The sequence below is a fragment of the Macrotis lagotis genome, chromosome 6, assembly GCF_037893015.1.
Source record: "Macrotis lagotis isolate mMagLag1 chromosome 6, bilby.v1.9.chrom.fasta, whole genome shotgun sequence".
NCBI lineage: Eukaryota > Metazoa > Chordata > Mammalia > Peramelemorphia > Peramelidae > Macrotis > Macrotis lagotis.
The window spans coordinates 169,619,321-169,643,542 of NC_133663.1; positions in this window are offsets into that span (position 1 = coordinate 169,619,321).

Consider the following 24,222-nt stretch of genomic DNA (forward strand, 5'->3'; position numbering starts at 1 on the left):
CTTTATAATTTTTTTAATAGAGCAAGGAGAGAACTCAATTCTAAGATGGATGAGGTGGAACAATAATAATTCTCAAAATGAATATGATGTTAAAATGATTTCAAAAAGATGCCAATAAAATATTTAAAACAAACAAATGACCAACATATCAACACAGCTGTAATAAAATACTGTACCAATTTATTTAGAATTTGACCTTTATCAGTTTCCAAGTTTTCTCTTTCCCCCAAAATAAAATTATTTTTTGGAGATTTTTCTTTCTTCCTTTCTTCCTTCATTCCTTTGTTCCTTCCTCCCTTCCTTCCTTCCTTCCTTCCTTCCTTCCTCCCTTCCTTCCTTCCTTCCTTCCCTCTTTCTTCTTTTTGCTTATGAATTCACCTTTCTCTGTGTGTTGTATGAGTCAAATCATGATTGATGCAATTGTATAAAACTATATAAGGCATTTTGGGAGGGAAAATATTGCCTCTATGATGAGTGTTTCTGTTGTCCATGCCTATTGCCACCCCTTCAGTAATACATGCAGCTGAAAATAGGTGCCTGAAGAACCACATTTTTCATTGTATTCAGGTAGAGAACATTTGAATATTGTCTGTATAACTATCAGGAAAGACAAACTTGAATATACTTTAAAGACTGGACCCTCCTTGGCTAATTCCCCCTTTCTATTTTTGTTTATTTTGTAATTATTCTGCATATTAGTGACTATGGACATGTTGTCTCCTGCCTTAGAATATAAGCTCCTGAAGAGTAAGGACTGTATGGAGAGCTGCTTCTTGGAGCCACAGGTGGAGTTATATGATTGGTGGACACCAAAAGTGGAGGAGCAACGCTGAAAAAGGGCTTGTCAAACTTGCACAGCAGAAGTGCTAGTCTTCTTTGAAAATAAATACTTGAGTTGAATTGAATTCCAAAAGGGTTTGAAGTATTTTAAAAATTGAGTCTTCTGAAAATTAGCACAAATGTAGATTTTTTAAAAAAGTGTAATGAGATTATCTTAAGGAAACTGAGATAAGAACACTCACCAGGCACTAAAGATGAATTAATACTTACAATTCTGCAAGGAACTTAATTCTGTCTCCTTGCAGCTAATCAATAATTCAAACAATAGGCATTTATTAAACTTCTACTAAATTCTAGGCAGTGTGCTAAATGCTTGGTATGTAAATGGAATAATACAAGCATTTTGATAACATAATAAAAAGGGTGATTGCACATGAAACTGCAAATCTACTACTTAAAATTTGCTATTCTTTTTAAATATGCAACAAAATATAAGTCTTTTTTCTTCTCTCCTCCTCTACCCTGCCTTAAGAGATGTTACCTTTAGATACAAATAAGTATATATAAAATTATTCTATATATACTTCTATTTATCAATTCTTTCTCTGGATGTAGATAACATCTTTTTTCATATGTTCTTTACAACTCATTATTATAGTCAAAATAAGTCATCTCAAAACAATATTACTGTTACTGTATACAATATTACCTTGTTTCTGCTTGTTTTGCTCTTCATTATTTCATGCAAGTTTCCCCATGTTTTTCTAAGATCACTGAGCTCCCCATTTCTTACTGCAATATTTATATACCCTAACTTATTCAGTTATTTCCCCAATTTATGAACATCCCTACAATTTCCAATTCTTTGCTACCACAAAGTGAACTCCTATAAAACATTTAAAAATATATAGGTCCTTTACCTTTTTCGTTAATCATCTTTTGAAACAGCCAAAGTAGAGGTATAGTTCTATTAAAGTGTATAGGTATTTTGATAACTCTTTGGACATAATTCTAGATTGCTCTCCAAACAGTACTTACTCTTCAGGAGCTTACATTTTATGGCAGGAGACAGCATGTGTTTAGTTAATAATGTGCAGAATAAATATAAAATAGACATAAATGGAAAGGGGGAATTAGCCAGTGAGGGCCCAGTCCTTAAAGAATATTCGTTTGTCTTTGCTTTTCTTATGCAGTCTTACGTAATTATATAAATCATTATTTGATTCATATTGCATCAAACATGGAAAAAGGTGAATTTAGCTCAAAAATATTTGGAGCAGACAAAAGCAGATGGGTTATCATTTTTAAGAAGGAACCTTAGTGGAGGGACAGTTGACAAAATTTAGCAGAGCTACTTCCTGTTTTGAATGTCAGGATGAAGTAACTTGAAGAATACATATCTGAAGATCTTTTGAATTTTGGAGAAAATCAACTAAATGAAATGATTTTACTTATGGTTTAATTTATGCCAAGTTATCATTTCTCATATAAATCAACCAGCAAACATTTATTAATCATTGACAATATACAGTTCTAGGCAGTGAGGAAACAAAACCTCAAATGGCATGGTTTTTGCCCTCATGGTGATTACAATCTATCAGTAGAGGTGGAATAGTGGCTAGAATGATAGACTTGTTGTCATTGAAATGAGTTCAAATTCTTACTCTCTCACTTAGCAGCTATAGGACCCAGGAGACATCATTTAACCTTCCTCAGACTTCATTTTGTTGACTATAAAATGGTAATAATAATAATAATAATATTTACTTCAAAGGATTATAAAAAATACCATAAGTTTAACAAACCTTAAAGAGCAAGTTCTACTATTATTATTATTATTATGATAGCATATATAGTTATTTGTACAAAATGCATTGCTATTTTATTTTTTGGATGGCACTAGCAAAGTTTTCAGATCGGTGTTTGAACTTGGACCAAACTTGGAAGGAAACTAGGGATTCTAAGAAACAATGAGGTAAAGGAAGTGCTTTCTTCACTTGGAGTACAACCAGATCAAAATTACAAAATTTTGGTGTAGGTTTATCATGCATAAGGAATAATAAGGTCAATTGCCTGGATAATAGATCATATGAAGGGTAGAGATATAAAATGAAACTAGAAAGGTAAATTGGGTAGGGATTGTGAAGATATTAATTTATGTGTCAGATATATTGTAGCAGTGAAGGAAACTACTAAAGTGCCATGGTCAGCCTTGTGCTTTAGGAAACAATTTCACAGCTGTATGGGGGACAGACTGCAGTGAGGATGGATTTGAGTCAGAAAGAACTATTACACTGGGAAGCATTAGTAGGCTATTGCCTTGATATTACCTCTGATGTGAGTTTCTTTCTGTATACTTACTTTTTCAGTAGTGATTTGATACAGGCCCTGAAGAAACATTTCTCTTCTAGTATCAAAATTGAGGTTATACAACTTGGTCCATCAGTGGTTTACAGCTAATGATTCAAAGGATGACTGATTGATGAACCCTGCAAGTAGATGAAATTATTCTTTACCATTTTCTTGATGAGATAATGTAACAATCAGTAGGTTTTGATTTCACTTGCTCCTTACAGCATGTAATACTTAGGGAATCACAGTTCTATTTCAATGAGGAAAATGGTCTACAACTTAATAGAAATGGATATTTTATTTTTTTTTTAATTTAGAATGGGGCAGACCAAACTTTGTGTCCATCCCAAGGGAGCTATGTTTCATTATAATAAAATAAATATATCTTTGGAGTTCACTTAAACAATAAAAGGCCAAATATTTAATATTCAAAAAGGCAGACTCCTTAGTTAAAAATATATGTGCAGATGAGTACCAAATTGCCATTTGGGATGATAAGTGGACTTGATCAGATGTTTTCCCAGAATCAGAGAACTTGAGAGTTAGAAAGGATCTTAGTGTCCATCTAGGTCGACTTACACACATGCTTCCTCTGTTGTTAATCAATTATTTCTAGAGTGTCCAAAGGAATTTAATCCTCCCTAATCATAGTTTATTTAGCCCACAGAAGAATAGAGACTACTGTCTCTATTTGAATACACTAGACTCTTGTGGAGAGAGAGACTATAGTCAGTTATGTAGAAATATAGATATATAGGGTAGGGACTGAAATGGTTAAGATCAGAATTTATTTGGTGTAGGCTAAAAATACGAAATTCTAAGCAAATCACTGTAAAATTGTTATACATAATAATCCTGAGTCACCAAGAAAATATATTGTGTCTAGTCTGTTATGTTTACATGCTTGCTAAGTTTTTTGAAAATATCTTATTAAAACTATAATACCCAAGAGAACAAACATTCAACTGTCCAGAAACCTTGGCTATGTAGTATGACTAATTCACTGAGATTCCCAGATAGCCAAAGGTTTTACTGTACATTGTCAGACAGCAGCACCTACTGGTAATGTTTCACATAATATTCCAATACTATCAGACCCTACTGCTAACATGGTGGGGAACACATCTCTACATAGAAGCAACAAGGAACCAGATAGCTTGGGTAAGGGAAAGAATATTGGACTTGGCAAACAGGAGGTTTGAGTCCTAACATAGCTATAGGTAAAAGTTGTGTGGCTTTGAGTGGGTCACCTGATTTACCTGAACTTTAGTTCTCATATCTATGAAGGGGAGGGGAATAATGAGGCTTCAACTAATCAAATTATAAGGCAAAAGGAGAAAAGTACTTTGTAAAACTTCAAATATAAGGTATTATTATTCTAGTCAGGGGAGTAATTCCAGGACTTGAAGGAGTTTTAAAGGAGAGTTTAGAAAGTTCTACAAAGCACAAAAAAATGACCATTTAAATAAAGAATAGACCTCCTAGCAGGGATAGCTTTGTTCTTATATTCTAGTTTCCTAATCTGCCTGAGGCTGATCATTCCATTGACCCACTTTGAAAGTTTTTATTCAATGGGAATTAATATCTAATTTTTTAAGGAAGGCCTGTGAGAAAAATAGTATTTATTTTACAGAAATTCAATTTATAAACAACTTTGTTGGAATCCATTTATTCTAGGCTTCAAGGAATATATGACTTAACAAACTTTAATGGTATAAAACTATTATATTTTAAAGAAAATATTGGCCTGGCTAATACTGTAACTTCTGCACTTTTGGAGCCAAAGTCAACACTGTTGCTTGTGCTATGCTTTTTTTTTTTTTTGGTTTTTCTTTTTTCTTTTTTTCTTTTTGCATCTCCTCTGATGGAAAAATTTTCCACTGAGACATAGACATGTATGTAATTGTAGGTATGAACTATTTGCTGTTCATTCAAAGTGTTAGCATTCATCTCCATGGTCAATCATCACAGATTAAATACACAGAGTGCATCAAAAATATCCAGTGTCAATGACTAGAAGCCTTAAATCTCTCTTGTGGCAAATTTAGCCAAGACCTGGACTATGAATTTCTTAATGATAGCCCAAGGAAAGGACAATCTCCCTTCTGAATACTGAATAGTTTTTCTTAAAGGTAATGAAACATTTTCTCCTTCCACTACTAACTGGTACCACACTCTCTCGACGATCTGGGCAGATTTCAGGGACAGAAAAATGAAATGAGGAAAAACCTTCATTCAAGATGAAATCTATAGATTTCTTTCCTTGTTAATTCCCAAATATACACTGAAAGGGAGATACTTATTAACTTGCAACTTCCCTAAACATTTTGTATTTTTTGATGTGTCCAGACACTCAAGAAGAGCAAGTTCTTCCTTTGCTAATGATAACAGAACAGTAATACTAAGGACTTAAACAATGCAAAGTTTTAAAAAGTGCTGCTATAAAAATTAGAATTGTTCATTTTTAACCAAAATGTCACTTGTTATTATTCACATTCTATTACCACATGTATTTCATAAAGCTTCCTGTGTACTTTTCAATTGCAATAAAGAGAAAATAGAACTGGCAAAAAATAATATAGCTTTCTTCAAAATAACACATTAGTTTCATAATCTGAACCAGAAGACTGGGTTAGAAAGTCTCTTAAAGTAATTTTCACATTTTAAAAACCTATTCACATAGGTGAAAGATAATTAAGAAGATAGTGATCTACTGTTCTTCAAATTCAATGAAAACACAAGAAGAAATAGACTTGAAATTCAATAGGAAGAAATTTTTGATAGACAGTTAATTTCTAGGCTCCTCATCCAGCAGAATCATGAACCTTTATTACAATTCATTTTTTTTAACAATAGACTTGATATTGATTTCTTGGAATTTTAAAAATAATCTAATCTTAGGGTTGAGATTCTCTCAAGGATCATTTTATCTAATCCCTTCCTACAAAATGAACACAACTTTTCAATTAATCCACAGAAATTTATTATGCAAATATTTTGTTCCAGGTACTATGTTAGACCTTATAGTTATAGAGATAAAAAAATGGCATTCATACTCTTCCTTAAATGAACTTATGTTCCATTGGATTCATCTTTTCCCTCTTTGAAGACTTACTTTTTATGGAAGCAGCTATCTAACTTTGGTATACATTGCTTCTTAGGAAGTTTTTCCTTCAATTGTACATTTATCCTTAAATCTTCATTTCTTAATATCTTTCACATTAGTACTAGTAGGGTTCTCTAAAGCTAAGCAGAATAAATCTAATTCTTCCATCATATGATAATTTACTTAGCTAATGTGTGTAGTCATGTGTGATACTTCAAGAAAAGGAATAGAAAACCTTTTTTTTTTTTTAACAAATAAAACCATGCAGTTTTCCTTATAGGATCAAGTCATATTTATTAACAAGAAATAATCTCAGATTTTATCTGGTTCAAACCTCTCTTACAACACAAGAGGAAACTAAGTTCCAGAGAATTAAAGTCACTTGTCAAAGTCCAAAAAAGATGCAACAGGACAAAGACTAAAACTCAGGTCTTTTGACTAAATCTATTGCCTTCTCTAAGGTTCTTCCTTTTGAATCCATAAAACAATCACTACAAAGAATCTCTGAATCTCAAAAAAAGCCCCCAAACCACAAAGTACACCAAACCCCCTCAAAAAACCCAAACTAAGAATCACTAAAACAAACAAATAAAAAAATTGATGAGAGCAATTAATGTTTCAGTAATGTTAATTAAGTATCAGTTTTACTGAATACTTTGTGACTGAATAATCTTTTAACTTATAGATCTTTTTAATTTGTAATTATACTCTTAGCACATATTTATATGTTGAAAAGATAGCCAGTCATCCCATTTGACAAATGTTTTTAAACAAAAATGGAAAGGGAAACCAATCATCAGACCCAATCAATATCACTGAAAAGCCTGAAAATATATTCAATGTATGACACCTCTGGGAACCTCCTATCCTAGCCTAAAAGAAGAAGTTTAGGTGGCTTTTCATATTTCTTCTTTTTTAAAACAATAACAATAATAAATTCATATTGCTACAATAGTCATGTTGAAAAAGTAAACATAATCCCCTCCCTTCCCCCCAACCACACACACACACACACACACACACACACACACAAACACACACAAAGAGAAATCTCAGGAAAAATAAATTCAAAGGAAAAAATGTGCCTCAGTCAGTATTCAGATATCATCAGCTCTGTCTTTGGGGTGGATAGCATTCTTTATCATAAGTCCATTGGAGAAATTGTTTCAATAGTTTTTTCCCACAGTTGCGAGTGCTAGCTGTATTCCCTCTATCCTATTCCTCCCCACCTCTATTTACTCTATTCCCTCTCTCCTTTCACTCTATTCCTCCTCAAAAGTGTGTTGAGTCTGACTACCCTCTCCTAAGATCTTGCCTCTCTTCTATCACCTACACTCCCACCTCCCCTCCCCATCCCCTTTCTTTCATCCTTTTCTTCTATTTTTCTTCAAGGGTAAGATAGAATTCTCCACCCAATTGAGCATGTATGTTATTTCCCCCCCTGAGCCACTTTAGATGAGAGTAAAGGTTCACTCAATCCCCCACATCTTCTCCCCTTCTACTCCCTTGCAAAAGCTTTTTCTTGACTCTTTTATGTTAAATAACTTAGACTATTCTATCTGTCTTTTTCCCCTCTCAGTACATTCCTTTCTCATCCATTAACTGCATCTTTATATCTTCATCAGTTCCCTCTTGCACATTGTCAATATATGCTCCTTCTAATCACCCTAATAAATGAGAAGGTTCATATGCATTATCAGTATCATCTTCCCATGCAATTTAGCATCATTTAAATCCCTCATAATTAGCCCTTCCTGTTCACCTTCTCTGTGTATCACCTGAGTTCTGTACTTGAAGACAAAACTTTCTGTTCAGCTCTGGTCGTTGAATCAGGAAAGTTTGAAATTCTCCTATTTCTTTGAATGTCCATCTTTTCCCCCTGAAAGAAGTTCAGTTTTGCTGGGTAGTTGATTCTTGCATATAATTCAATCTTTTTTGCCTTCCAGGATGCCATATTCCAAACCCTATTAGCTCTTAATATAGACACTGATAAGTCCTGTGTTAGTTATCCTGTCTGTAGTTCCATGTTATTTGAAATGTATCTTTCTGACTGCTTATATTTTCTCCTTAACTTGGGAATTCTGGAACTTGGCTATAATGTTTCTTGGTGGGGATTATTTTGAGATAACTTTCAGGAGATGATTGGTGGATTCTCTCAGTTTCTATTTTACTCTCTGCTTCTAAGTGGAGTTTTCCTGGATTGTGTTTTGAAAAAATGAACTCTAGTCTCTTTTCCTGATCATAATTATCAGGTAGTCTAATAATTCAGGTAGTCTTCTGGATCTGTTTTCTAGGCAAATTGTTTTGTTTCCAATGACATATTTCACATTTTCTTCTAGTTTTTCATCCTTTTGATTTTCCTTTATTGTTCCATGATTTCTCACAATGACATAGCTTCCCTTAGCTCCAGTCGACATTTAAAGGAATTATTTTCTTCAGAAAGCTTTTGTATCTCCTTTTCTATCTGACCAATCCTACTTTTTAAGTCATTTTTTACCTCAGTGTTCTTTTGAACTACTTTTTCCATTTGAACTAAACTGACTTTTAATATGTGGTTTTCTTCAGTATTTATTTGGATCTCTTTCACCAAACTGCTGTCTTGGTTTTCATGATTTTCCTCCATTGCTCTCATTTCTCTTCTCAATTTTCCTCTACTTCCCTTACTTGATTTTCAAGTTCTTATTTGAACTGTTCCATAACCTGAGACTAATTCATATTTTTCTTGGAGGGTTTGGATACAGAAGCTTTGATTTTGTCTTTTGAGTATGTAATTTGATACTCCATAGGACCAAAGCGAATGTCTTTGGTTGGATTTTTTTTTTTCTTCTGTTGTTTGCTTAATTTCCCAGCAGATAATTTAATTTTAACTCTTTGTTAAGGTAAGATTCTGCTTTTAGGGTAGAGGATACTGTCCGAAAATTTTGAGAGTTTTTGCAATTATTTTCAAAGCAACAGAGTCCTGCTTAATAGAAAGAAAAGAGACCTCTGCAGTCTCCCCCAACCCCCTTACTGTCAGTGGGCTGAGTGTTCTGTAAGCAGCTGCCGGGTGGCTCCCTGCCTGGTGGCTCCCCAAGCCTGCTCCAGGTTCCTGGGGCTGGGTTGCCCTGAGGCCTGTGCTGGATTGGGTTCTGCACTCACTCTGGTGTGGCACGGTTTCCTGATGACCTTCCAAGTCATTATTTAAAGGTATTTGGAGTGTTCTGTGGGACAGCTTCTGGAATTTCCTGCCTTCATTCTACCATCTTGGCTCTCCCCCCCAACCCCACTTGGCAGGTTAATAATCTTTAGAATAAATATTAGCATTCTCATTTCTTGGCAAAATGACTTTCTAGTGTGCATTTCATAATATCCAAATATTTTGAAATCTCTAAATTTTTCTTTTATGGAATTTTTCTATATTTAGAAATAAACTTATTTTATCTTATCAAATCATTTTAAATTTAGCTCAGGCTGAAATTATTTCTCAACATATATTTAATTTGTGTATTTTCTGCTTACTTGCATGCATTCAGGTTCCATTATCATTAATAAAAGTTATATGTGTGCAATGAGAGAATATACTCATTAGTGTCTAATGTACTTCTCAAGGTTATACCTAAGGTGTAGAAGTTTAATGAGAACTTAATGAGAACCCTAGTACTTCTGATTAAGAATATCGATCATTTTTGTGATACAGATATTATAGTTTAACACTGAGAAGTTAGGTGAAAAATTAAATAAAAATATCACCCTTTTTGTTATTAATCACACATGCAAAATAAATTTTTTTGTTGACAAGTTCTGATGCTCAGTTTGGTTGACTATCAGTAGCAACCTATAAAACTGACAAGTAGTTCATAAGAATCTATACATATCTGCACAAATATACTTGTATATATATATCTATGTATGTGCATATATATATATATATATATTTGTATCTATACATACATAAATATACATAATCTTTTTGTTTACAAATATTCTGATGGATAAGTAGAAGTTAACAGTGTTAAGATTTTTATTTAATTAAAGCAAACCCAACTAGTATGTTTCATACTTGGTTCTTAAAGTACACTAAGAAGTAGAGTTTGCGGGCTGCTAGGTGGCGCAGTGGATAAAGAGCCGGTCTTGGAGTCAGGAGTACCTGGGTTCAAATCCGGTCTCAGACACCTAATAATAACCTAGCTGTGTGGCCTTGGGCAAGCCACTTAACCCCGTTTGCCTTGCAAAAACCTAAAAAAAAAAAAGAAAAAAAAAAGAAGTGGAGTTTGATGGAATGAGATATAAGATAAAAACCATAACTGAATCATATTAACCCCTAAGCATTTCTAACAAATAATGATCTGTATTTCAAACTCAAAAGTTACCCTTTTGGTCTTCACTGAAATTTTCAGATTGTATCAGTTGTTGACATTTTAAGGAAAAAAGAGATTTTTCTTTGACATTCTTTGTTATTCTAGTTTACAGGGGAACTATCATTTAAAATGTCATATATGTATGTTCAAATATATATATGTATATATATACACAAATTTATATATTTTTCTGTATCTAGAGCTATCTCTAGATATGCTGAGATATTTAGATATGTAGAGATAGCTCTAGATATAGATAGATGGATATAATTATCACAGTTTTGTGTCATTTATTTGTACCTAACACTTTTAGAAATGACTGATAGGACAAAATGGATGTTTAAAATGCAAAGATAATTTTAAAATCATACCGAGAAGTGAATTTAATTCAGATCACACACACCACAACATGACATGGCATGACATAACATTAGATGATATAAAATTATAAGACATAATATTTGATATATCATGATAAAATAAGTCTTTCATTTTTTCTTTTTCTAAAATTTTTGTTGATATGTTTTGTTTCCACATTGCAAATATTTATATTACTCCTACTTAGTGAGAAATCTCTTGTGGATTGACCCAATACAAAGGTTCAAACTATTAATACAGTGACCTCATCTGCAAGTTAATACAATATTTCATGTCTGTTTCGTGTTCACCTCTCTTATGTTCACCTCTTTTGTTGTTGTTTAGTTGATTAGTTGTGTTCGGTTCTTTGTGATCCCATTTTGAAGAAGTGTTCATGTCAAAAAATGCTAGAGCAATTTGTCATTTCCTTCTCTAGCTCATTTTATAGTTGACGAAACTGAGGCTAACTTGATTAAATGACTTACTCCTAGTCACCTAGCTAGTAAGTATCTGAGGCTGGATATGAATTTAGGACCTTCTGACTCCAGGACCAATATGTCTATTACTCTAGCTAGCTACCTAATTGACATTAATGTTATTTTTTTTCTCACATACTCTCTACCCATTGACTTTTTTAACTGTGTGACCTTGGCCAAGTCACTTAATACCATTTGCCTTGAAAAAAATTCTCTCTCTCTCTCTCTCTCTCTCTCTCTCTCTCTCTCTCTCTCTCTCTATATATATATATATATATATATATATATGTATGTGTGTATGAATGTATAAGCATATAAATATATACATATCTGTTTGTTAAATATATGTTTTAAATTATGTTATAAATAAAATTATCAAAAACAAATGCATACATACAAAGTTAACATATTCTAGATAATAAAACTATAAACAGCAGGAAAGTATTTTATATTTATCACTGTAACCATGGATGAACCTAACCAAAAAATCAAGATAATGACCTTAATATAACTAACTTTAGAAAAAATTAGATATAGTAAATCTCTGGTGATTATTGAATGGAAATAGAAACAAGCATATTTATAAACTGTGGATTCTTTGCAGAAGTTGATCATGTCTAAGGAAATCAGGAGCAAATGTGGACAAGAAAAGATAATATGTGTCCTTTACTGATCACAGTGAAATTAAAATTATATTAATTAAAGGGTATTAGTATATAAATGTGTTAAAATCAACTGGAGGCTAAATAAGTTAGTCCTAACAACAGGGCAGATAGGTGATGCAGTGGATACAGTTTTAAATCTGGAGTCAGGAAGATGCTAACTCAGATACTATTTGGGTGATGCTGGAAAAGATAAAATGGATGCTTTAAATGCAAAGGAAAAGCAAAAAATGCTGAATTTCACATTATGAAATAAAAACTATCTCATATTTTATTAAAACTTTAACTATAAGTATCCAACAAAATGGATAGATGTGTTTTATTGTACTCTTTAATGGTGTTCTTTGTAAAGCACTAGGTAATCTAAGGTTAATAACTGAATGAAATTAAAAGCAGCAAAGTTTCTAAATGAGTCAAATATTAGATGATAACTAATAATTAACCATCAAGTATATTTATAAAGAAAAAAGATTAATATGTATTTAAATGAATATTTATATAGAATATTTGAGCATGTACAGAGTAAAACCTTAAATGGATAAACAGTAAGTTTTAGAGTTGGGAATATCTATTTTACCTCTAGTTACAAGTCAGGGCAATTGAGATCTCAGTGTGCTCTAGGCAACTCTCTAGGATGGTGAACTGCAAAATAGTTGCTGATCTTCATTGAAAGAGGGACTTTTCAACCTGGGATTTCTCTAAATATACAAAATCATTGTTCTGGACACTCCACAATGCTAATTCCAATTTTTTTTTCAGTTGGTGAAATGATCACCTATTTCATATAAGCTGTAAAATTTTATATTAAAGGTAAACAAGATTTATTGAAGAACTATTATTAGGTTCACAAACCAAGGAAATATGAGTTAATTGTTGGATATTTCATGTTGATGACTTTTCCATTTTTATAACCAATTGCATTTTCTGTGCTTCTCAAGCATCTACAGTATTTTTAAGAGTTCTGTACATTTGGCTCCTTGCCCCAGAAATGTTGCCTAAAATCATATCCAGATTTTCAAAAGTGAAGTCATTAAGATCAGCATTTTCCTTGAAAATTATTAAGTAAATTATTTGCTCATAATTTCAGAAATTAATGTGTGGCTTTGTTTCTTGCTCTTATATTATTTTATTTGATTCATTTTTAGGCCAGGTGCAAGAGTTTGTCTTTTGTGAAATAGGAAGCTTAGGTCAGATGTTTAAACCATGTTACTCTTGGGGAAGATTTCCTAAGGTACAAAAATATGTATCCAGTCAGTTAAGGGAATTCAAGAAGTGAAAGGGCTGATGAAATTTTCAACTTTTTTTTTGGTAATTGTTATTTTCCCATTAAATTTCAGGGCATTAGATGTTCTATTGACCGATGAAGAGTGGAGTGGGAACTACTACAATCATTTTTCTTCCCACATGGAGATCTTTAACATCTTAATAGGTATGATCAATGCTAAACTTGAAAAACCTTCCCTCTCTCACCCAAATTATCTCAATTGTAACTAAGCTTGCCTCATAGTAAAACAGCCTGTTCAAAAGTAGACAGAGAAATCAATCAGTAAATAAGTATCTATTAAGTGACAATTATGCACTATATATTGTATTAAATTCTAGGAATACTGAAGGAAAAGATAATATCTGCCTTTGAAGACATCAAAATGTAAGAGGTAGAGGCAACAAGTAAACACATGGGTACAAATAAGCTATAAACAAGCTATAAACAAAGAACTATGAGAAGAAAGGCACTAGAATTAAGAAGGATTGATTGGGAAATGCATCCTGTAAAAGGTGAATTTTAGATGGGATTTGAAGGAAAATAGGAAACAAAGGGCAGAGCTTTGAGGAGAGAACATTCAAGCTATGGATGTAGCCAAAGAAAATCCTGGGAACTTAGAGATGGAGAATCTTGTTTATGAATCAGTAAGAAGGGTATTAGCAGGATCCTTTTAAATGGCTTAATGATGGTGTGTATTTTGTGTATTTTGGGACTGTTTTTAATAGCTAGGTGCTGAACAGACGTTAAATGTTTTTATAATAAAAATTCAATGGATCAACAATATAAAAATAACTCCAGATCACTCATATGAGATATGAAAATTAAACCAACTTTGAAGTTTATTTCATGCCCATGAATCTAGCAAATGTTATACAAAATTCATATAGCAATTGTTGGAGGAGCTGTTGGGAAGACAGGTATAAATTTTCTATGGAGTTATTAGTTAATTCAATCATAATAGAAATCAATGTGTACTTCTGTGTGATCTAACCAAGTGGCTTAATGACATAAATAAATATTACATATATGTAGCTGAATAGTCATTTCAACAACAAAAATCTAGAAATAAAACGATGCTCCTCATTTGGATACTATCAGAAGAAATTGTGGCTTATTAGTTTTTTGGAATATAATTATGACATAAGAAATGATGAATGTTACAGAGAAAAAGATTTTCATGAAGTGATGTACAAGAAGAAAACCGAATTAAGAAGACAGTAAGTTCATTAACTAGAGGGGCATATGGGGAGCATAGGCATAGGGGCAGCTAGGTGGTTCAGTGGATAGAGGTCTGAACTAGGAGTCAGGTAGATTAATCTTCCTGAGTGCAAATCTGGCCAGACACTTACTAGGTGTATGACTCTGAGCAAGTCACTTAGCCATGTTTGCATCAGTTTCCTTATCTTTAGAGTAAGCTGAAAAGGAAATGGCAAACCACACCAGTATCTTTGGCAAGAAAACTCCAAATAGGATCACAAAGTCAGACACAACTGAAAAATATAAACAACGATGTAAATAATAGCATCACTAAAAAGAAATTACCTCTAATTATTATTAAGAATATATATCTTGGGGTGGCTAGGTGGCACAGTGCATAAAGCACTGGCCCTGGGGTCAGGAATACCTGGGTTCAAATCCAGTCTCAGACACTTAATAATTACCTAGCCATATGGCCTTGGGCAAGCCACTTAGCCCCATTGACTTGCAAAAACCTAAAAAAAGAATATATATATATATCTTGGGGCTGCTGGGTGGCACAGTGGATAGAGCACTAGCCCTGGAGTCAGGAGTACCTGATTTCAAATCTGGCCTCAGACACTTAATTACCTAGCTTTGTGGCCTTGGGCAAGCTACTTAACCCCATTTGCCTTGCAAACACCTAAAAAAAAAGAATATTTATCTTACAAAACTGATTGAAAAATACACTTCTTTTCTTTTTTGGCAAAATAGTAAAACTTAATAGAGAATATGTGATATCTTGATCAGACACTGTAATTCTATGGAATGGCTCTGTTTAAATGCTTTCCTTGTGAAAAGTTGAAAAGTTTTAAGATTGGGCTAAGGGAAGAGATACAGGAAATAAGAGGAAATGATTACTGTATTAAAAAAAGACAGCAAAATGTTCTTTTGAAAAACAACATACTGAAGGAAAAACAAAAACCAAAGATCAAAATATAATCCTAGGTGGTACGATGGGAATTTAGGAAACTTGTAAGTCTAAACTTATGAGTATTGCCAGAAGTCAGAGGAGAATGAGAATAGGGGAAACACTATACCCCATCTCCTTTCAGCATTTTTCATCTTTTATGGGCTCATTTTGCAGTCAATTCCATGTCTTAAAGATTCATTCAGGAGGTGATTGAAAACTCCAAATCCTAACAATCATCTAGAAGAAATGTTATAATTGGCATTTAGAAAAGATAAATAATTTTAGAAGATACTTCTTATCATGAGGGAAATTCAATGTTCTCCATTTAATAATTTTCAAAATTTAGGCTAAATAGGATAGTATTAGAGTCTAGATTAGTATTTGTATTCTTGACACAGTATTTTGAACTTTAGAAGGGTCATGCCATTAAGTAGACCATGCCTGCTAAATAAAGCTAATTTCAGTAGTTATTTAATTGTCCTTTGGCATAAAAAACTTCATATTTCTGTTAATAACAACTAACACATATTGCCACTTTTAGCTTCATAAAATGCAAAACTATTTCATAGGTTAATTCCCATGTTGTTAACACCTCATAAGTTAATGTATATTTAGGATGAGATCAGCTTCGTGGCTTATTAATTCTTGCCTATTTTCCAAGATATGCTTGAACACCTCTACCAGACAGATGTCTGCAAATTTAATTCCCTTCATTTCTCAATTTTCTGGTGCTACTGAGGCCACAATGATTAGATTTTGTGTTGTTAATATTCTGTTCCCCCCCATTTCTCTAATTCCTTGCAAAAGTCCTCTATTCTCATGCATGGAGACTGTGATTAAAATTGTTCTTCAGAAATTCCTAGGACAACACAGGAAGTCTTATATGTCTAATGGAGAAAATCTAAATGTTGACTGATGAACTATGCCAACCGAATTAACAAGATTGAACAGTTAAGTCAAGCAGGCTATGTTTTTTAGGTATATTGTATGCATAGTATTAAATAGGGATAGAAAATGAAATTGTGATTTCATTGCTATAGGCTACTATGGAGTGAGAAAGCTCTCTTGACCAATTCAGGTAAACACCGAGTGCTGAAAGGTTTAATGACTTGTTTACAATCACACAGTCCTTATAAAAAAGAGATTAACCTTGAATGCAGTTCTTCCCAGTTTTGAGACCTGCTATCTATCTATCATTCTACTCCTCAGAGGCAATAGAAGTTGATTCAGACAAAAAACAAAATTCATATGAGATCTCCTTTTTCCTTCAATCTATACCAACTCTAACCATCTTTCAAGGTGCAGGTAAAGTGCCACCTCTTCCACAGGTATGAATTCTGACCAATATTATGATTATTATATCTTTGTTTGAATTCTAGTCCTATTTTTAACCTGTGACAAATAATTTTGTCTTGTAAGATGGCAAAAATGGTTTCTTTCTTTTTTTTGAGGTTTTTGCAAGGCAAATGGGGTTAAGTGGCTTGCCCAAGGCCACACGGCTAGATAATTATTAAGTGTCTGAGGCCAGATTTGAACTCAAGTACTCCTGACTCCAGGGCTGGTGCTCTATCCACTGCACCACCTAGCCGCCCCAAGAATGGCCTTGTTTATTGTTTAGCATATGAATATGTTACCTCCCTTCTTCTTATCTCAATTAGAAAGCAATTTGGAAAGTAGGTATGGTGTCTTTTTATGTCTCGAATATAGAATATAGGCTAATAATAGGTCTTTAGCATAACATATATATTTCGGTAAACTGAACAATCATAATGAGCCCACTTTAATCTTAGCTGACAAATAAATGAATGTTCAGAAAGTCATGGTTATGCATATAGTTTGCAAAATACTAACTTGGGTTTTTCAGTGTAATAATTGAATATAAAGAATGCATTCTTCAAAATGATGCTAAGAAAAAAAGGACATACATAGTATTGTATATTTATATTAGACTTGAAGTGTATTCATGCTTGTTGCCCTGACCTTTCAATTACAAAGTAATAACAAGGGAGCAGGAGAATGTCTGTATTTAAATTGCTTTGGGTTTCCTGATGTTCATTTTAACAAGTCAAAATGTACATTTGCTTCATGTTCAAATATGGAAATTATGGTAATGATGCCTATACTTTTGGAAACCCATAATCAAAGACATATTTTTAAGTTTTTTACTGATTTAATCAAAAATACCTATTTTTGTATAATATGGTTTCAATTTAGGAAATGGAATACTTGTAAATGCCTTTTTGTGAAAACTGCACTTTAAGTAAAATCAATAGTTTTACCAGACTGACTCAAGCCATGTACTGAAATAAAGTGGAGATAGGAATTGGTCCTTAGTTGTTCTATTATCTTAACAATTTTCATATTAACACCTGAATGTGCTTTGCAAAGCAATTCATCAGTCCCTCCTTTGTTTCCCTGGAGTGACTAAGAATAGTAATGTCCTACTACTCACAGAATCATAGAATGTTAGAGAAATTACCAAAATTTACCTTCCCTTTTTATGGGTATGGAATATGGGCCTAAAGATTTTAAGTTGACTTGCCCAAGATCACACAATAAGTAGGTGGTAGTGCTTGGGCTCAAACTCAGGTCTCCTAACTTTAAGTCTTTCTGCTTCATGGTTTAGTAATAGAGAAAATGAATCAGAAATGAGTTCAAGTAAAATATTTAGGATCTTAATCAAAAGTGGAGTAGGAAATCATTGCAGTGCTGTGATTTTAATATGATCAGAAATGTGCCCCATCAATTCTCAAGTATCTAAAACATTACAGCTAGTATTTCTATTGCACCAAGTGATGCCTTCTCTTAAAAATGTAAATTCCTCTGGGAAGAATGGTAGATTAAGTCACTTTTGTGTGGGAGTTAATCGGGTTTATCACCCTGTTTCTCTGGCTCAGAGAGCCAAGGCAACATGAAAGTCCTCAGAAGAGGGAGTAGAGGACAATGGTTGGAAAGGGAACTAGAAACAAAATTTGCAGCACTCCTTCAGAGGTCTTTGTGAGAAATGTCTGATAAATCACATTGCTTGTGTTTTTAGTTCTGTGTTAAATTTACAGACACTATAATCGAAAACAGATTCTGCTTCCCATTGGACTGTAGACCTTTCAAAAGCATTTATGTTAATGTGATTAAAATAGCAAATATTTTAATTCTTCCATATTACCAATCACACTCTTGATGAGTATAAATGCTACTATATATTTACTGTAAGGTGTTTTCACGAGTCTCTGTGTTAATGTTAACATTTTAATGATATGGTAATAGCTCTATATAAAAGTGTGAACTGGGTTTTAAGTGTTGCTCAGGATGCTTGTTAGTTGTTGGGTTGCCAATTACTTGCAGAATATGCAAATATGTAATTGAATATTAAATAGACAATATGCAGTATGCACCTTTATTTAATGTACTTTTTCCTTTACTCTGTTGGGTGTTAATTTTTTCTCTTGATTGTAATTAAAAACTTCTTTAGACTAAAGCAGCAATCTCTTCTTGGATCTAGTAGGATATCTGATGTATTTCTGCCTTTATTTCCTGGAAATACTTTTCAAAATTACTGGGAACAAAGATGTAAAATAAAATATTAAAACAGAACTGATGACTTCTCCAAACATATGACAGCTTTATAAAAAAAAAAGTATTATAGTCTACTGGAAAGCACAGTTTGTTTGAAATCAGATGATGTGGTTTCTTATTCTAGTTTATTATCTATGTGACTTTGGGCAAATTATAGCCTCTTTTTTTGGTCTTAAGTTTTACATCTATAAAATTAGAGTGGGACTAGTTGGACTTTATCTCTATAGCCTAACATACATTCTGAAATCATAGATGTACAGCATTGCTAATTTGTAAAGGTCTTACAAAGTAGTTGAAGCAATACTTAACAAAATAATAATAAACCCCAATAAAGAAACAAAATCTTTTTATTGTACTCAAGAAGTAATTATATAGACTTTGTTTGAAGACCTCCAATAAAGAATAATTTACCTCCAGTTAATATATTTTTTTCAGCTTTTGAGACTTCTAATTGATTAAGTTTTCTTGACAAAAAATCTAATTCCATCTATATTTATTAAGAGGTTTGCAATCCATCCTTTTGGGTCCAACAGGATCAGTTTAATTTCCCTTGCACATGACAGACTTCTGAATGTTTGAAGAAAGCTATTATATCAGCTCCCAACCCCATTCACTCAGTCTTCCTTTGTCTAGGCTAAATATTCTCAATTCTTTCAATTGGTTCTTGGCCCTCCTCTCTCCCTAGGTTATCTTACTATCTCCAATGAGTTAAATCATCAGTTTGGTATAGATTGCTTAAGGATTACAAATACATCCAATCTATAGTTCTAAATCTAAATATCTCTAAATCACTACTTAGATTTCTCCAATGAGTTTTATATTAATAACTTACAGTTGGATAACTCTAAATATATGGTTTTGTAGCTATCTCAAATTCAACATATTCAAAAAAGAACTCAGTATATTTCCCTTTCTTCCAAATTCCCCTAATTGTATTGAAGTTATTACTGGCCCTTCCAACCACATAAGTTTATAAATTCAACTCTTCAGTTTCCCTTATCTACCCATAGTCAGTCAATTGCCAAAACATGTTAACTCTGTCATCATAACATCATTTACATTTATGCCTTTCTCCTTTCTTACCTAGTTCGCTCTATTTCAAGTCTTCATTATGTCTTGTCTAAAGTATTGCTGGATTTTTCAAATTGTATTCCTGCTTTTAATAACTTTCCCTTCTAATCATTTTTATTCCCTCCTCCTCTGCTGCCAAAATAGTCTTTGACAAAAATCTGACCCTATTACTTTCTGATAAGGAAACTTGAAGTACCATCCTTTTACCTATAAGATAAATAAAAGATGGATCCTGTCTACTTTTCTAGATACATTTTAGGTTTTTTTTTTGTTTGTTTTTTGTTTTTTGCAAGGCAAACGGGGTTAAGTGGCTTGCCCAAGGACACACAGCTAGGTAATTACTAAGTGTCTGAGACTGGATTTGAACCCAGGTATTCCTAACTCCAAGGCTGGTGCTTTATCCACTACGCCACCTAGCCACCCCTCTAGATACATTTTAAATTATTACTTTCACAAATATCATGTTTTGGTCAAATTGGATTACTCCGTGTCTCCAAATTCCATTTCCTGCCTCTGTATTTTTGCACAGTCTATTCTACTTGCCTAATACAGGCATACTTTGGAAATATTCGGGATTCAGTTCTAGAACACTGTAATGAAGAAAATATCCCAATAAAATGAGTCACATGAGGTTTTTTTGTTCCCTAGTATAAATAAAAATTATGTTTATGCTATACTGTGATCAATTAAGTGTGCAATAGTATTATGTCTAAAAATGTACATACCTTAATTTTTTGGGGGGGTTTTTGCAAGGCAAATGGGGTTACGTGGCTTGCCCAAGGCCACACAGCTAGGTAATTATTAAGTGTCTGAGGGTGAATTTGAACTCAGGTACTCCTGACTCCAGGGCTGGTGCTCTATCCACTGTGCTACGTAACTGCCCCGAAGCTGGGCATTTGAGCCTTCTGTTAGTTATAATTTTTTTGCTGGTGAAGTGTCTTGCCTCATTGGTAATGTTTCCTGAGTGATCAGGGAGGTAGTTGCTGAAGGTTTGGGTGATAATTTCTTAAAATAAGACAATAATTAAATTTGCCAAACCAATTGACTCTTCCTTTCATTTGAATATTTAAAGGCCATTATAGGGCTATTAACTGACCCAATATTTTTGTGTCATACGGGATAGAGAGGTCAAAGGAAGTAGGGAGGGAGGGAGAGAGAGGGAGGAAGAGATGACAGATCAGTTGAATAGTCAGACCACAAACATTTATCAATTAAATTTGCTGTTTTAAGTCAGAGTGAGTCATGGTACCCCCACAAAATTACAAGAACAACATCAAAGCTGACTGATCACAGATCACCATAACAGATATAATAATAATAATGAAAAAGTTTAAAATTGTGTGACTAAAATATGACACAGAGAAAAATGTGAGCTAGATTTGGCCAAAGTAGGATTGCTACAAACTTTCAATTTGTAAAACAAACAAAAAAGGGTATATTTGAAGTGCAATAAAGTGAACTACAATAAAATGAGATTTGCCCGAATATGACTTTATTTCTTCCTTTTGGAATACTTACTTTCCCTTTCAGTTTTTGTTCCTCTTTCAAGGGGGAAAAATTCCTGATTCCCCCAGGTGTTATAGGTCTTTCCCTCTATATTTGATGAGAACTATATATTTACCTCTTTGCATTCTATATCTCCAACTTAGATTTCATCAATCAACAAATATTTATTAAGTGCCTACTATATATCATAATACAGAGTTCCCCTTTCTCCCTTTTGTCTTTTTCATTGATAATAGATGCATTAGACTTTGGTTGGACCAGTTGTGAACTCATTTCTTTGCCATCCTAGTTGAACTCTAAATGCTTTATGCTTTTTTAAAGTACTTCCTAAAGTGTGAGGACAGAATTGACCAACATATTAGCAATATAGTCTGGTACTGACATCTCTTTATTCTTGTATATTATGCCTCTCTTAAGATTGTGGTAGCTTTTTAAGTTACCCCACTGTTGATTCAAATTATATCTGCATTGTTTTTCAGGCAAATTACTTTCTCACCATGTCTTCATCCATTTCATATTTGTGAAGGTGAATTAAAAACAATCCCAGTGAAAAAATGTTCTATATGTTCTTGTAAAATTTTGTCAGTCCTTACCTGTCAAGGTCTTCAATATTTGCTGTCTCTTCCTTTAACTTTGCATCATTTAAAACTATAAAGAAAGTAAGGAGAATGTTATCTGTGATGATATCCAAGTCACCATTTGGAGTGTCAGAAATCACTGGCTCAAGCACAAATCTTCTAGATATATCCTTCCAAATTGAAATAAAATATTGATAATTATTTCTTGGGTTTAGTCATTCAATCCTATTTGAATATTTTTTAAAGTACTATTATTTAGGGCTGGCTAGGTGGCGTAGTAGATAAAGCACCGGCCCTGGAGTCAGGAGTACCTGAGTTCAAATCTAGCCTCAGACACTTAATAATTACCTAGTTTGTGTGGCCTTGGGCAAGCCACTTAAGCCCATTTGCCTTGCAAATACCTAAAAAAACAGAAATTCTAAAGTAGAATGGTCACTTGCATCAATATTCTAATTATTTTTTCCTTTCTTCAACAACCAATTTCTTCTGACTAGTTAGAATAAAATTCATAATAACAATCCCCCCTTTTGAATCCTGCAGTGTGCAAAGAATGGGATTAGCATTGAGAAAAAATGAGAAGTTACCAATTCTCCTTCTCCAACAATATTACTTCAGTAAAAACAATCCAGATTTTTCAAGCATTGTGCTTCTTTGTTTATTGGCTTGCAAATTCAAATAATCTACTTGGTGTCCATGACATTCTCTATTTTTAACTAGTAACAAATAAGAATGATGATTATTATTTTATAATATTGTTTTCCAGTTATACTTCAATCATAATTTTTAAAATATTTCTCTAAGAATCTGGGATAAATAATTTTATTATTATTTTCTCTAGCTCTATAATGTAACCCTTTGTATTTTGTTTCATAGAATATCAAATCTACATGTTAGTTTTGATCATATGGTCATATTTATTATATCAGCACATTACAAATATAAACAATATTTCTTTGTTGTTTAAACTTTTCTTAATCCTATAATGGCTATTTTATAGTGATATTCACATGTTCTATGTAAGCTTTGATGAATTTAACATACATATATTTTATACTTCTTGTAGTTACTTTGACTGACTTTTCATGTTTCTCCTGAGCATTGTTAATTATATATAGAAAGACTGGTGATTTTTAGGGGGTTTATTTTTATCTTGCTACTTTACAGAAACCATTATTTCAATTAATTTGTGATTGAGTACCTAGGGTTTTCTAAGTAAATCATCATATAGTAAAATAGAGATTTTTTTCTCATTTTTCCATGCTTATTCCCTTAATTTCTCTTTCTAGCATTGCCATAACAGTATATAGTACCATATTATACAATTTTACAGTTGCAAGGGACTTTCATTGCTATCTTGTCTAATGGACATGTGAAAAAAATCTAACTGAACAACAGCAAAAAATACTTTATCAAAGGACTCAAATAAGAATCGTGGGTTTTGTTAGCTCATGAGGCAATCTATTCTATTTCTAGATAGCTCTGTTCATTTTCTAATAAGCCTAAATTTGCCTTTGCTGTGAGTTTTGTCTTCTGGGGCTAAATATATGAATTGAAACCTTTTTTTCCATACATGGAATCTTCACAGATTTAGAGATAACTACCATGCTTTTCCTGACTTTTTTTTATCTCCGTAAATATTGTCAGTTCCTTCAACCAAACATTTTGTGGGAGGAACTCAAGGCTTTTGGCTTTATTGATTGATCTCTTCTGCTTACTCAAATTTTTCAGTATTCTTTCTAAAATGTGGCAAGTAGAACTAAACACAGTGCTTTACATATGGTCTGACCATGGTAGAGTACAATAGACCCAAAAGCTGCATTTTATTGGAAGCTGACTGTCAAGATAGGCCAAGATTGCATTAGCTTTTTTGAATACAATATCACATTGTTGTTTCATATAGAACTTGAGTATCTAAAATCTCTTTTGTTAGACAAACTATTTTCCATTCTTATTTCCCCCATATTGTATGTATACAGAAATGGTATCAAATTAAAATATAAGGGGGCCTCTA